Genomic DNA, 14,921 nt, shown 5'->3' with positions numbered 1-14,921 from the left:
GTCTCTAGCAAGGAGGAACTCTAGGGGAACAAAAAGTCCCACCAAAGGAAAAGCCAGTGACTGTGCACCTGACACGTCCAGAGGGAACTAACAACAGATTGCAACTGTGCTCACCACTTTGTGCCCTGCAAAATGCTTTGCAAGTGTAAGCTCTTTTATAATGCTAATTTTTGGATGTGTTTGGACACTTAGCAGAGCTGCTATAAATCTTTCTCACTCAGGATTTTATATCTCTTTTTCTTCGACCTGGAACAACCTAGATAGGTCTTATACGGCCCCTGTGTAGCAGCGCATATTTGAAATTGTAGACCAGTTCAGAAAAAATTTACAATCTGCCAAGCTTTTCTAAACAAAAGTTATTCTACTCAATATTGCTCCCCCACTTTGCCAGTGTGTTCTCTTAGCTAAACTGGGAAAGTTATTAGCTTAGATCCACATATACCTATAAGCTTCTCTGTTACTCACAATTCATATGACAACAATCTAGTAAGTAAAAAGGAGAACAGAGTCCTGGAAAATAAGAATGAAGAGACAGGGTAAGTAGAAATCCTGCAATGTAGAAGGAGAGGAAAAAGAGCGATTTTAGAAGGAAAAGAGAGGGAAATAGAAGCAACACAAAAATAAACTGTTTCATCACAAAATTTAATCTCTGGTAAACATATTAGCCAGAATTATAATCAACTAAACATTGGATGAATAGTGTTTTTTTTTTTTTTCTTCTTCAAATTTTGAAGTGTTGAGGGGAATGATTTGGTGATTCCAGGATTTTTAACTGGTATGGCTTCTATGGGTTTCCTTTAAAACTCGTATTGATTCCTTTGTTAATAGTGAAGGTGGGCGCCTGTGCGGCCCAGTCGGATAAGTGTGTGCCTTTGGCTCAGGTCATGATCCCAGAGAGCCTGAATCTCCTTCCCCCTCAACCAGTTGTTCCCCCTTCTTGTGCTCTCCCCCCTCTCTCTGTCAAATAAATAAACAAAATCTTAAAAAAAAAAAAAAAGAGTGAACAGCTTAGGACCTGCCAGGTGCCATATACTCTTGAACTTCAGAGGAAGACAACTCTGATAAAATATCTCAACATTGTGGAGAAAACTGAAGATGTCTTTAGTCCATGATTCTTTGAAAAACCTAAATTCAAAATCCAAAAAATTTTGTTCTCTTTTCCCATCCTGTCTCCTCTTCCCTCAGCCAACTGTCTGATATCTGCTTGCTAAAGAGGCAAGGAGCTACCTTAAACTAAATAACAATCAAAATAAAGGTGGTATTTACCACAACATAATGTAGTTATATTGACTGTACAATGGGTTGAGACTTGGGGGATGTTGGGATAGGGTGAATGCATTTTGATTATGAATCTTGGGGACTGGAGTGTAAACTGTGACTGGCAGGATAGTGTTCCTGATGTCCAAGTCCTAATCCCTGGAAACTGTGCAAAGGTCACCTTACACAGCCTGATGATCTCATGCTAGAGGTTGGGCAATAGAGTTTTGCAGTAAGAGAAATCTCATTCACTTTCTTAGGAGTCTGAATTTCATTTCAAGTTTTCAAGTCCTTTGTTCCCCAATTCTGTTCTTACTCATGATTACAATCTCTTGAAGCTTTTGGTCAGCCCTGGATGCTGTGCTCTGAAACAGAAAGCTCTGGGGCTCTGGACTGTATTTTAGGTCCTTGATGCTTAAAATGTGGCTCCTGGTTCAGTAACATGAGCATCGTATCGCTGCTGGTGGAAAAGGAAGAATCTCAGGTCTTAACACAAAGACATCAACTTTATATGCATACTAAAGTTTGAGAAATAATGTTTTAGATGATATTTCCTGGGTCATAGAAATCTTCGGAGACCGTCCTCAACTAACTGACAGAATCTATTGGTGCTATCTGTCGTTGTGGTAGTTGTGATAGTGGTGATGATGGTTGTAATGGCGGCATCTGTGGCAGTGCTGGTAGTGGTTGTGATCGCATGGGCGGTTTTGGAACTAGTTGTATCAGACAAATGGTTATAGTGAGAAAGTACTTTCTCTAATATGGCAGACTTCCACTGGCCTTGCCCGCCTTGTTAAATCTAGCACCTGGCACAGTCCTTGGTCTATCTAAATATTTGTCAGATGGGAAGAAGTTTACAAAAAGACAATCAGCCATACATTTCTGGTAATCATATCTGTCCTGTGCTTTTTCTCCAAGAGGAAATGAAAAATATGCTCCTACAAATTTCACACAAACCCATCCAACTAATCCAACCAACTATCCATCCATCTATGCATCTACCCATTCATCCATGGATGGACCTCGTTCATTCATGTATCCAACAAAGATTTATTGAGAATTTCCTATTGTGGTAGATTCTGGGGAATTAATGATGAAAATGACACAGTCCTGCCTTGAGGAGTTCCAAGTCTTGTTACAGAGTGATGAGGACAATTATAATGAAATGTAAAGATTCAGTGACGGATATGTAAAGAGTATTACAGTGTCATTGAGGAGAAGGTAATAAAACTGGATTTTAAGGGCTGGGGTGAAGGATCTGAAGGGTAGATATACTCTTATTAGGCAACACGGGATACAATGGAGTTTTAGGGAGGCAGGAAATCCTAGCTTATTTTCATGTGTTCAGATAACTTTTGACATTCTGAGCCTTGTCATGTTTGGAGTATAAAGTGTGACAAATGGTGTCAGGCCAAGAGGAAGCAACCGTACTTTTGCTCTGTGTCCCTAAGCTTCCAACAGTTTTCTAAGAACTAGGAGATATTTACCACCCTTCTGTTCTCTCCGAAAACTCCAGAAATGTGCCAGTGTATTTATGATGACTGAGGGCTCCTTCGTCAACACGACTTTAATACGTGTTCTAAGAAATTCTTGCCCAGGAAGAAGAAAGATAAAACTAATAAATACATTTACTGTGTGCTTTGGGAAATTCCCGAAAAGCAATTTTTCTTAGCAAATATTGCACTCATCTGGGTAAACAGCACAGGCCCAGGGCACAAGATTGCTCACCTGAGCAAATGGCTCACCGAACAAACAACTATTTACATATCAAGGCTCATTTTGAGACCCTCACCTCACTGTGTCCACCAATCACGAAATAGTGCCTCATGAATTTAGCTCAGTCTCAGTCAGAGCCCATCACTAAAAGATCTTCCTTCAGCCACATGAGCCCGGATCCCCACATCCTAGGAATATCTGTTCTTGACTGGAGCTTTCTGAGACGTTACTGAGGAAAGGTGTGCTCTTATACTATAGTAGGTTTAATCAACTTAAGTTTGCTTGATAAACATGTGATACAGAAGCTTAGGGAGCAGTCTGGGGACACCTGGCATTGAAAATGTCTGAGAACAGAGGGCTCGAAAGGAAATACTAAGCTTATCCTATGGGTCACATGCAGTTCCAGGTTGCAATAGCGTTGGAGTGGGCAAATCATTTCCTTACTAAATTAGACCTCCTTGAAAGAAGACGATATAAATATAGATACTAATTATTGTCACTGGAAATAAAAGATGTCTCAAATATTCATGACAGAAGGCCTAACAGCAAACAATTGAAAGTCTGTCTTGGAAAATGCATTCATGGTGTTTCTCTAAAAAAGGTGTAACTCTCCTATTTATTTTTGACCCATATTTGCAAACAAGATGAGTGAATTATTTTTCTTTTTACCCTTAGCCCCTGTATTTGGTTTATACAAGGTAATAAATGTTTATCATATTATTGGCCCAAAAAACCTAAAGGGTTAAGAAAGGTTCATCAAAAAGTATCAAGATTTTCATTCAAAAAATATATATGCAATTTGAAGTTGAGCTGTTAATGTCATTAAGCTTTGAAAAGATCCATTTGCATTTCTGGCCTGAGAATCATGAAGTACAGTTGCCTTCGGTGTGGCTAAACATATCCTGCACGTCTCCTTTACTTGAACTGCACTGTCTACACGTATCACTGAATTGGTTGCTACACAACAATCCATTCATCACAGAAGGAGGCAGTGCGGAGGGACGCACGGAGAGCCGCGTAACTTTTTCTTTTCCAGTCTGGTTATACAAGGCCCTCCGTTTTCTCCTACGTGGACAAAATTCTAACTTTTTTGGAAAGGAAATAATATGAAAGCAGAGATATGTTTGGATACATCCTCCTATTGATCCACATATTTGTGAATTAAAGATGGCTTTACTGAAAGTGAACCAACAGGACGATCACTAAGGATGCTGTGTTTTCCAACCATGAACTCGATTCTGGCCGTCATCACAGCTTATTTCCGTCGCTACTGTGGGTTCTCTTTATTTTTTATTTTTTAAAGATTTTATTTATTTATTTGACAGACAGAGATCACAAGTAGACAGAAAGGCAGGCAGAGAGAGAGGAGGATGCAGGCTCCCCATTTAGCACAGAGCCCGATGTGGGGCTCGATCCCAGGACCCTGAGATCATGACCTGAGCTAAAGGCAGAGGCTTAACCCACTGAGCCACCCAGGCACCTCTACTACTATGGGTTCTTTATGGCTCTCACTGTGCTGCTTTGCTCTGTGCAATAATTCATCATCCACATTATCTTGAGTGATTTTTGTTTTCTAAAATGCATGTGTTATGGTATCATCCCTGAGGCAGTATCTTTTATTGGCTCCCTAAAAATCAGGAACAAGTTCAGGCCCTTTAGCAGTAATAATATAAGCTCAATTGATGCATAGGCTTCTGATCAGTGTGTTTAAGGTTGTAAATCAGAATTCTACAACTGACCTTCTATGACTTGCCCTCAGACTAATCAGGATGGTCCCGGGACGCCGCCAGCGTTCTGAATGTCCTCTCTCAGGCTACGGCACCACTTGGCATCACCAGTCTTGGGCTACATTTGTTTTCCTTAGTAGAATATGAGTCCCCAATCTCAGCGTCCGTGTCCCCATCACTATGACCTTGCTCCACACCATGGTCACTATAGGTAGGTAATCAGCAATAATCTACTGGATAAATTAAAGGAAAACAGTTATGCAGGATATTATGGCTGAATCGTGTCCCTCCTCCTCCCAAACCCGTGTGGAAGTTCTAACCCCAGAACTTCAGAATGTAACTATTTGGAGATAGAATCTTTAGAGTCTTTAAATAAAATGGGGTCATTAGGCTGGACCCTAATCTAACACGCTGGTATTGTTATAAGAAGAGGACATTTGGACAGACACAGAGTGAAACTGTTTGAAGACAGGAAGAAGACGTCCATCTACAAGCCAAGGAGAGAAGCCTCAGAAGAAACCAACCTTGCTGATACTTGCTTTCACACTTCAGCCTTCAGAACTGTGAGAAAATATATTTCTAGTAGTTTAAGCCACCCAATCCAGATGTCTTTGTTATGGCAGTCCTAGCAAAGGAATAGAGTGTCATAACATTAATTGTGAATATAGGTGAGAGATTATCTATGTGTAACAAGCCAATAGAACACTTATGCTGAAAAAGACAATTTGCACATATCAGATATATGTTAATTGAGTTTATAGCATTCAATTTAATGGTTTATTATTGAGAATTATCTACTGAGATGAGAACAGTCTGCTGGACTTTATATCAGGAGTGTTGGGTTTGAGTTCTGTTGATATGACTTACTAGCCCCGTGGGGTCACACATGTTATTAGTCCTATTTTGGAGCCTATGACTGTGTCTATACTAAAGAGATGTACAATCTATTTTTCATTAAAACACTAATGTTTAGGGGCGTCTGGGTGGCTCAGTGGGTTGAGCCGCTGCCTTCAGCTCGGGTCATGATCTCAGGATCCTGGGATCGAGTCCCTGCATCAGGCTCTCTGCTCTGCAGAGAGCCTGCTTCCCCCTCTCTCTCTCTGCCTGCCTCTCTGCCTACTGTGATCTCGCTCTGTCAAATAAATAAATAAATAAAAATCTTTAAAAAAACAAAACAAAACAAAACACTAATGTTTAAAATATTTAAAATGTTTGGTAAGATGTTACTCCATGATTAGACATTATTTTTACCTGCAATTTATTCTGCTATATAAAGATATGTCAACTATTGTCTCCTTTCCAAGGAGTGAAAGGATTTTTAATGTTTGTGATAAATACGGCCAAGTTGCATCACAAAACTTTTATTCCAGGTTATATTATTACAGGTAGCAGATGAGAGTACGTGTTGCTCCAAACTAGGTCATAACACACTTTTCTTTACTCCTAGAACACTTGTTTGGGATATATAATTAAATTGGGGTGTTTCAATTATCTTCACAATTGGTTCTTTGTGGGGAGGAATTTTATCAGGTGCAGTGTTTTGGTACTGAAGGGGCCAAAGGCAGGCCACCCCAAGATGGGCAACTTTGGCATGACGATTATTTTGCTTTTTCTCCCTTCACCACCGAGATTCCTAAAGGCCCTTTTCGTTTTTGAACCTTTTGATCCCAGGAACAACCCTCTGTAACCTTGCCCCCTGGAGTCTTGTATATGTTTAAGCCCTTCCTGTTCTAATCTGCTGGCACGTTTTTTGCAGTGTTTTCATACTTAGGATGGACTTCCTCCTTCTGACCATGATTTCAGTTTCATCTTACATCCTCTGTTCCCCTCATCACGGTTCATAGTTCGTCCGGGCTTCTTTAGCTGTCTGCAAGGTTTGTATGGGATCTCAGAATATAAGTATCTTGAAAACTCCTGTTTATTTTTCTGTTCACAGATATTTGAGTTTGTGATATGAAAAAGAAAAAAAAAAACAGGCCCCAAATGAAGCCACTTAGACCAAGTCACCACACTGGGGCTTCATACCCAAGCTAACCACAGTTTCAACCTTTCCCGGAAATGCAGTTTTCACGAGTCAGGCAGGACTTTTCTGGTCAGTGCCAGTGAGGAAATTTGTTTCCTGGGCCCTCTCCATCTCCCAAAGGAAGATGAGATGATCTTCATGGTTAAGACCCCTTTTCCTCCTCCTCCTCCTAAAGGCAAGTGACCTTGCTGGAAACAGGAACGTTTTTTCTTTTGCTTTTAACTTCTTTGCCCCGCCCTCTTTTGTAGAGAAACCTTCCCTTTTGGTACTACTCCAGAGAATCTCTCTGCTTGCTACATAGAAGGCTCCTGCCCATCCATGATCCGTACATTGCTGATAAAACCACTGCGATTTTCAGATTTACCCAGCTGAATTTTTGTTTCTCAAAGTGACGTTCTCTGCTTTTACTCATGCTAAAGATCTGGGCTCCTTCTTCCTTTAGTGGGTCTGTAGAGGTTTTGGAGCACGTGTGGTGAGGGTATGATATAGGTTGCCCCTCTTAAACGGGCTAGTTTGCATTTTATAATGAAATTTCATACCTCTGGTTTCATAATACATTTTAATTATTATTTCCTTTAAAAAAATAAGCTAGTTTCTTTCAACTGTTTATTCCATAAACTATGGAACTTGTCATGACATATTTTCCATTAGAAGATAATTAGAATGAAACTCGACCACTCTCTTACACGGTACACAAAGATAAACTCAAAATGGATAAAAGACCTCAACATGAGACAGGAATCCATCAGAATCCTAGAGGAGAACATAGGCAGTAACCTCTTCGATATCAGCCACAGCAACTTCTTTCAAGATATGTCTCCAAAGGCAAAGGAAACAAAAGCGAAAATAAACTTTTGGGACTTCATCAAAATCAAAAGCTTCTGTACAGCAAAGGAAACAGTCAAGAAAACAAAGAGGCAACCCACGGAATGGGAGAAGGTATTTGCAAATGACAGTACAGACAAAAGGTTGATATCCAGGATCTATAAAGAACTCCTCAAACTCAACACACACAAAACAATCATATTAAAAAATGGGCAGAAGATATGAACAGACACTTCTCCAGTGAAGATATACAAATGGCTATCAGACACATGAAAAAATGTTCATCATCACTAGCCCTCAGGGAGATTCAAGTTAAAACCACATTGAGATATCACCATTAGACGATAATTAAATGATACTTAAACATTTAGGAAGATGACGTTCTTAAAGTATTAAAGTCTTCGTATCCCAGAACATGAATACCTCGTCATTTATTTAATATTCACTTATTCTACTGCAAAGAAGCATATGTTATTGATAGTGATCACATAGATGATATTTGATATCAATTTATAAAGGACATTGATATTACATTTATTTGTGTGATTTTCAAAATGACTTATTGAGATGCCCTTTCAGTTTCTCTCTATAAATGTATTGCTCTATAGGTGAGAAACACATTATTACCATCCCATATAACAATGATAAATTAAATGCCAGAAGATTTAAATGGCTTGCATAAATTCATGGTTATTTGGCCTCACATTCGTGCTGGGGTTCTATGTTAACTGACTTTCTAGTTCAGTCCTTTCTGTTTACCATAGAATCATGGTTTTAAAGACAATTATCATATGATCTCTCTGATATGAGGAATTTGAGAGGCAGGGCAGAGGGTGGTGGGGGGCAGGGAAGGAAAAAAAGAAACAAGATGGGATCAGGAGGGAGACTAACCATAAGAGACTCTTAATCTCAGGAAACAAACTGAGTGTTGCTGGGGGTTTGGGGGCTAGGGATTGGTGTCTGGGGTGGTGGACACTGGAGAGGGTATGTGCTATGGTGAGTACTGTGAATTGTGTTAGTCTGATGAATCACAGAGCTGTACCCCTGGGGCAAATAATACATTATAGGCTAAGAAAAAAAAAATCATGATTTTAAATTTCTGTACATTAAATAACCACAGTGAGACATTTTCAATATAATGTCTATGGTTATTTTATTTCTAGATATTATTTTTTTAGACAATGGATAGCTTATATACATATATATTTATCACAGTGTGTGTTTCCATAACCCAAATCTTTACCCTAATGCATTGCCTAACATTTGTTGAATGAGTGAAGTTAATATTCTTTTAATTTTAGAGCTCAGTGACTAATATATAAAAAGGAATTTTTCTACCGTAATATTGAATAGTCTTGACATTTTTGTCTAAAAGATCACGTAAACATTTTTTTTCTGTGTCACAATCTATCTTTACTTTTTTTCCATTTCTCTTTACTTTTTTCTCTTCCTTTCCTTACCTCTCATCTCCTGCCCTCTTGGTCTTCTTTGTTTTTAACCTTTCAACAGAAATAGCCTTAGTGATAAAAATAAATGAATCTTGAAGTTTTAAGTGAGATCTGGGCTCAGTAGAAATCATCAGCCCTTAACGATCATTTCATGTTTATATAGTAAAAAAAGGTGTAATTAGACATTCTTGGGTGAGGACTGATTTCAAAATGTGATGCATAATGGAAAAACAATGTAATTTTATTCTTTCAAAATACAAGAACAGGTTATCCTTATTCAGTTACAGGCAACACTCAAGTATGGTGGATATTACTAAAGAGTAAGGAGAAATGTTCTTAAACCCTTACATTTACTGAATACCTACTCTGCATTAGGTAAGGAATCAGTCAATTTCACATTATCAGATTTAATCCTCGCAATAATTCTTCGTTTTGCATGTGAAAAAACTCAGGTCAGGGGCGATTAATCACCAGCAGGGGTCACTTGGGAGGTCAATGAAGGATTTAAGGATTGGAAGAAGGTGTCTCTCATTCTAAATCTATTCTCTTACTGTCAAAATGTCTAAATCTATTCTCTTTCCATCAAAATTCTATTCTCTTCTGTGGAAAGTGGTAACTATTCTGATAAGATCTCTAATTATGGTGTTTGCCTGGAAATAAAAAGAGGGGGGTCATCTGTCTATATGCATCTGTCTGTGCATATTAGAAGAATTTTCCAAGATAATTTTAGATAATATTTCATATAATCCTTTCCCCAGTGAAAGGGGAAACTGTCCTTTGAGTACATCTTTATTGAAGTATTTCTTATCTTGTCTGCTGCAGGCTACAGCATCTAAACCCCTGAAAGTCCCCAATAGATTTTAGGTCTAAATGAATAATGTTTGTCTTCTGTGTTATTACTTTTAGAAAGCAATTTGTGATGCCCATGTGGCTGGGGACTGGGTATCAAGCAGTGTTACACTGGGGGAGCAGTATTGCCTATTACTTGGTTTGGTTTCTTAAAGCCCAGTTTCCAAAAAGGAGGTGGATTCTCTGCTTTCAAAACTTTTCTTTATAAATTTCTTTAAGAAATTAGCTAGTATTAACTATGTCCACCCATGATGAAATTTCCGTGTTCAGAAAGTACATCCTATATCTGGTTAAGTGAGCTAGCAGTTCCCATAGAGAAGGAAGGACACAATCTCACTAACAAAGGGATAGGCAGATCATAGAAATAATAAACATTGTTTAAGCACTCTATTTATTTTTATTTGAGAGACAAAGGGAGAGAGCATGAGTTGGGGGAGGGGCAATGGGAGAGGGAGAAGCAGACCCACCACTGAGTGGGGCTCAGTCCCAGGATCCCAAGATTCATGACTTGAGCTAAGTCAGACTCCTCGTGGATTGCGCCGCCCAGGTGCCCCAGAAGTAACGAGCATTTAGGGAATCAGCATCTTATAGGTGGGGAGATTTTATTTGGATATATTTTTATCCACTGTATTTCAGCTTCAGTGAGATATATTGTCTGCTTATTTAACATGATTTCTTTTAGTATAACAGAAATAATTGTAACTAACCATCATGATGGACAATTAATATGAATTAGATTTAGTGGACAGACATGTATGGATATAAATGAATGCAGATTGGTGAAGGATGAATGAAAGCAAATATTTTTGAACAAATTATTTCTCAGAAGTTCGGCTCTTGAATTAATTATTAGGATTTGTTAGTGTAACAATGGTGTCAAAACTCAGCTGATCAGGAGACTCACTTAGAGAACTTTTATTAAATAAGTTACCTGGATTAAATCTGGTGTACTGATTCAGTAAATATGAATGGGGCAGGAAGAAATTTTCCAAAGGTCCCTGGTAATTTTTTCTTTTAATAATTTATTTATTTATTTTTTAAAAAATTTTTATTATTTTTTATTTTTTTATTTTTTATATATTTTTTATAAACATGTATTTTTATCCCCAGGGGTACAGGTCTGTGAATCCTGGGTCTGTGGTCCCTGGTAATTTTGATGACGGACCAAAATAAAGAATAATTGTAACAACTTGACTTTATGGAGCTTTATGGGGTACCTGCCAAGGGCTAGACACCGTACAACACTTTACAAATACTGACTCAATTTATCTTCATAAACCCTTTGAAATAAATACTGGTTATCAATGCCTCGTTTACAGATGTGACGACGGAGGCCCAGAGAGGCTAAGTAATGAGCCTAGAATTATAAAGCGAATTCTAAAGCGAGTTAGAGGGGTGATGGGATAGGAAATTTGACTGCAGCCCCTGAGCTGCTAAACAGCATATTCTGGTTTAAAGCACATCACCGTGAAGAACCTTCCCTTGCTTGGAGTCCACCATTTCCTCATTCCATGACCTTGAGTGATGGGATTTTACTTTGCCTTGTGGCCACTGTAGGAATTATGATAGAGTCTGGTCTTTCAAATGAACTCCTGGTTGTTTTAGTCATACAAATAGATGAATCCAGCCTAATAATTAAGTTTAGATTTATGGTTTTTAACTTGATTCCCTAGCCTTCAAGTACATGAACTCTGCGGTTGATAACTCAGTATGCATATTTTGTCAATTCCTGTTATATCAGCTGTAATGACAACCCTTGCCCTCTGGGGGGAGACACCAGCTACCCAGTGAGTGACAGGGTGACTTTGAAGATTATTTTGAATCTGCTCCAATGAATGAGAAAAGAGCCAGTCATCTATGCTCTTCTGTATTTTAACTTCTGTGAGTAACAGGTCAGGACTGACGATGATGTGTTCCTTTGTCTCTTCCCCAGGATGGAGAGAGCTCCTTCCTGCTCTCCTCACAGCAGGCACATGGAGCTGATTTGAGGGATATGACTTAATTCAAAAGCTTGCTTCCTTGCACTGACCAGGCAACGCCACCAAAACTCCTATAAAGTCAGATCTCCCTTCTACTTTGATTTGATGATGAATGGCAACAACCCTACCTATCCTTCCGGAAGCAATATGGAAAGGATTTGAGGGAATATAGTTAGAAGTACTAGGCATTTTTTGGAGGAAGTCCAAAATGAAATATTTTCATAATGGGTTCATCTTATCTGACATATTAAAAATAATTCTGACAGTAAGAGGGCAAAGCTGTCTCATTACTGGATATTTAATATCAGCCTTTAGCGGCCTCTGGGTAAAGAGCATATTAGCTCAATGTGACACCAGTGGGGAATTGTTTAATTATAACAGAACGTAGCACAAAAGATGTGATTATTGCCCAGGAACAGTTGGAGACTCCGTTCATTTCTGTAGTTTTCCAAAGCTGCTTTTAGTTGCTCTCCTCACAGAGGCAGTCACTGTGGAATGAGGGGGTGATGGTTTAGGGGATTTCCCTTTAGGGATAAAGAGGAAATGCAGCGCTGGGGTGGGGGTGGGGAACGTGCTCACTGCAGAGTTCCCAAAGTCTGTCATCAGTGGTCTTCACCGATGCTCACTTGTTGTTCAATACTTCATTGCCCCTCACAGCCCTCCTGCTTCCCTTGGAGCTTCTTTTTACATAGATGGTTTGTACTGGACCTTCTCTCTCTGATTTAAAAAAAAAAAAAAAAATGGAGATGATGTCCTCGGGGCTTGGATGCAGTTCAGTTTAACAGTCACGAAGAGACCCAACCCCATGGTCTGCACTAACCTGCTTTGGGTTGTTGGAGACGATAATGATGATGTTTTCACTGTGTCGTATCTGAGGTCCAAAGGAGGAGGTGGGCATGTGGTAACATGTTTTGAGTTAACGTGGATGGAAATGAGTGTTGCATTAACTCTGTGGGTCGCTCGGAGCAGGTCTTCCTCTGATGCCTTTGCTGATGGATTCGTTGATGGGTTCAAGCTCCCAGTGAACCAAATACTGCTCTCGGCTGGGTTTTGTTTATGGTATACACTGTATACCAAATGACTGTCTACATTGTCTCAACGTAATGAAATTAAATTTAAAAACAAAGGGACAGAATAAATGTTTCTCAGATCACATAATGAAGTGGACAGTCACTATGAAACTAGCTGTCTAATTATAGTGTCTCTTCAGAAGAGGCCATTTCTTTCTTTTTTAAAAAGATTTTATTTATTTATTTGACAGACAGAGATCACAGGTAGGCAGAGAGAGAAAGAGAAAGAGAGGAGGAAATAGGCTTCCCACTGAGCAGAGAGCCTGATGCAGGGCTCGATCCCATGACCCTGGCTGTCACCATGACCTGAGCTAAAGACAGAGGCTTTAACCCACTGAGCCACCCAGGCACCCAAAAGGGGTCATTTCTTATTGTACCAACCTCTATTAAAGTTTCTCCACAAATTATGCAAATTTATGGTGGCATTTATATATTTATTTGTATCGAACATATTCCTGGGTTTTTTGTCTCTAAGAAATCACTTTCTAGCTGATAGATTATTTTTATCATGTGCCTTCTTTTAAGGCTATTTGAAAACCAGGGGTCATCTTTGATGAATGAGCTTGCTAGGACCAGGAGGGAATTCGTGTTAAGGTGCTTTGGGATGAGACCACAGGTATTCCCCACTTTGCTTTTACAAAGGGCCTCCAGTAGTGCCTGTTCTGGTTAACAGAAAGGAATCTGAAGAGGATTTTGACTTTTAGGGTAAAAAGCAAGAGTAGTGTTGAGCATCTGTGTTGCAGCAAAGCCGTTCTAGGGGCAGTGTGCTGCCTGGGAGGAAAGAGAACCCCTGCCAAGGTCCTTCCCCAGGAACCCGACTCAGCGTCTCAGCATCAAGCTGCCATCGCTTTGAACTGGGTCTGTGAGCATCTGTGCTTTATCTCAAGTTATTTTGTGCATCTGTTAGCAAGATGAGTCTGGGAATGCTCAAAAATTTTTTCCATATAAATTAATGGTAACTGCTTCTTCACTTTATACCATGTCTCCCACAAAAGCTTTCATGGGAATGCTCTGCTTTCAGATAGTGGGGGCGGGGACCCTGCAACTGGGGGGCCAGCCCTGGTCTTTTCTGCAGGCATCGTTCATAAATCATTCCCTAGGGTCTGCAGCAAAATCCTCCACATTCTGTGACCAGCAGAGGCTCTGCAGCCAATAATAACCCAGAGCCCATCAGAAACAAACTCCACTCTACGCATATTAAATTGTCTCTTTATAACTGTACCTACCTAGAACTGGACAAAAACCCAGGGCAGCCAAATGCTTTTACTTGATGTATAATGGAGATTGTTTCATCTGGTGAATAATTGGTTGGTGTGGAGGGGATAATAGGATGAGATGATAATGAATATCCCACATGTCAGCCAAGCTGGGCAGGAAGCATTGACTTGGACAATTGGAATATCCTTTGAAAATGTGCCTGCTGTTTTCCTTTTTTTTCCTAGAATGTTTTTCAGTTTTGTTTTCATTTTGTTTTTGTCATTTTCAAAGAAATCAGTAGGTTCAGAAGAAATGATTGAATTTTTCTTATTATTGTTAGGCATTAACATTTCCAGAGGGAAGGCTGTCATAATGATGCCGGTCCTAGGAAATGCATTTCCTAGTGCTATCAACAGTTGATGGTGTATCTCTTTTTAATAAAGTCATTCTTGATCTTCATCTGCACCTACCCTGCCTTAAGATGTATTGCCATCTCACTAATTTTTAAAAAAAAAATTTTTAAAGATTTATTTACTTAGAGAGAGTGTGGGATGGGGAGGGGCCCATGGAGAGAGAGGGGAATCTCAAGCAGACGTCCCACTGAGTGTGGAGCCCAACACAGAGCTGGATATGACCCCCCCACCCCCCGAGATCATGACCTGAGCTGAAAGCAAGAGGCAGTCACTGAACAGGCTGAGCTACTCAGGTGCCCCCAATCTAGTCTTAATTTGTAACTGACATAACATTTTCCTCTGCATGGATGAACTATAACAAATATTGTAGTATTTTGCATACCGCTCCCAAGAAGTTACCCTTAATATAGTTACTTT

General features: G+C 39.5%; 1 long non-coding RNA gene across 1 annotated transcript; it reads right to left on the bottom strand.

The window, feature by feature from the left end:
• Positions 1-245: 245 nt before the first annotated feature.
• LOC116587865 lies at positions 246-13,798 on the bottom strand. The gene is made up of 3 exons (XR_004284689.1): positions 13,714-13,798; positions 12,993-12,997; positions 246-256 (listed from the first exon to the last, which is right to left on the bottom strand). It is a non-coding gene; the product is annotated as an uncharacterized LOC116587865 (long non-coding RNA).
• Positions 13,799-14,921: the final 1,123 nt, after the last annotated feature.

The sequence above is a fragment of the Mustela erminea genome, chromosome 4 (genome assembly GCF_009829155.1).
Source record: "Mustela erminea isolate mMusErm1 chromosome 4, mMusErm1.Pri, whole genome shotgun sequence".
Classification (NCBI taxonomy): Eukaryota; Metazoa; Chordata; class Mammalia; order Carnivora; family Mustelidae; genus Mustela; species Mustela erminea.
The sequence above is the reverse complement of the archived record's forward strand: the minus strand, read 5'-3'. Positions and strand labels throughout refer to the sequence as shown.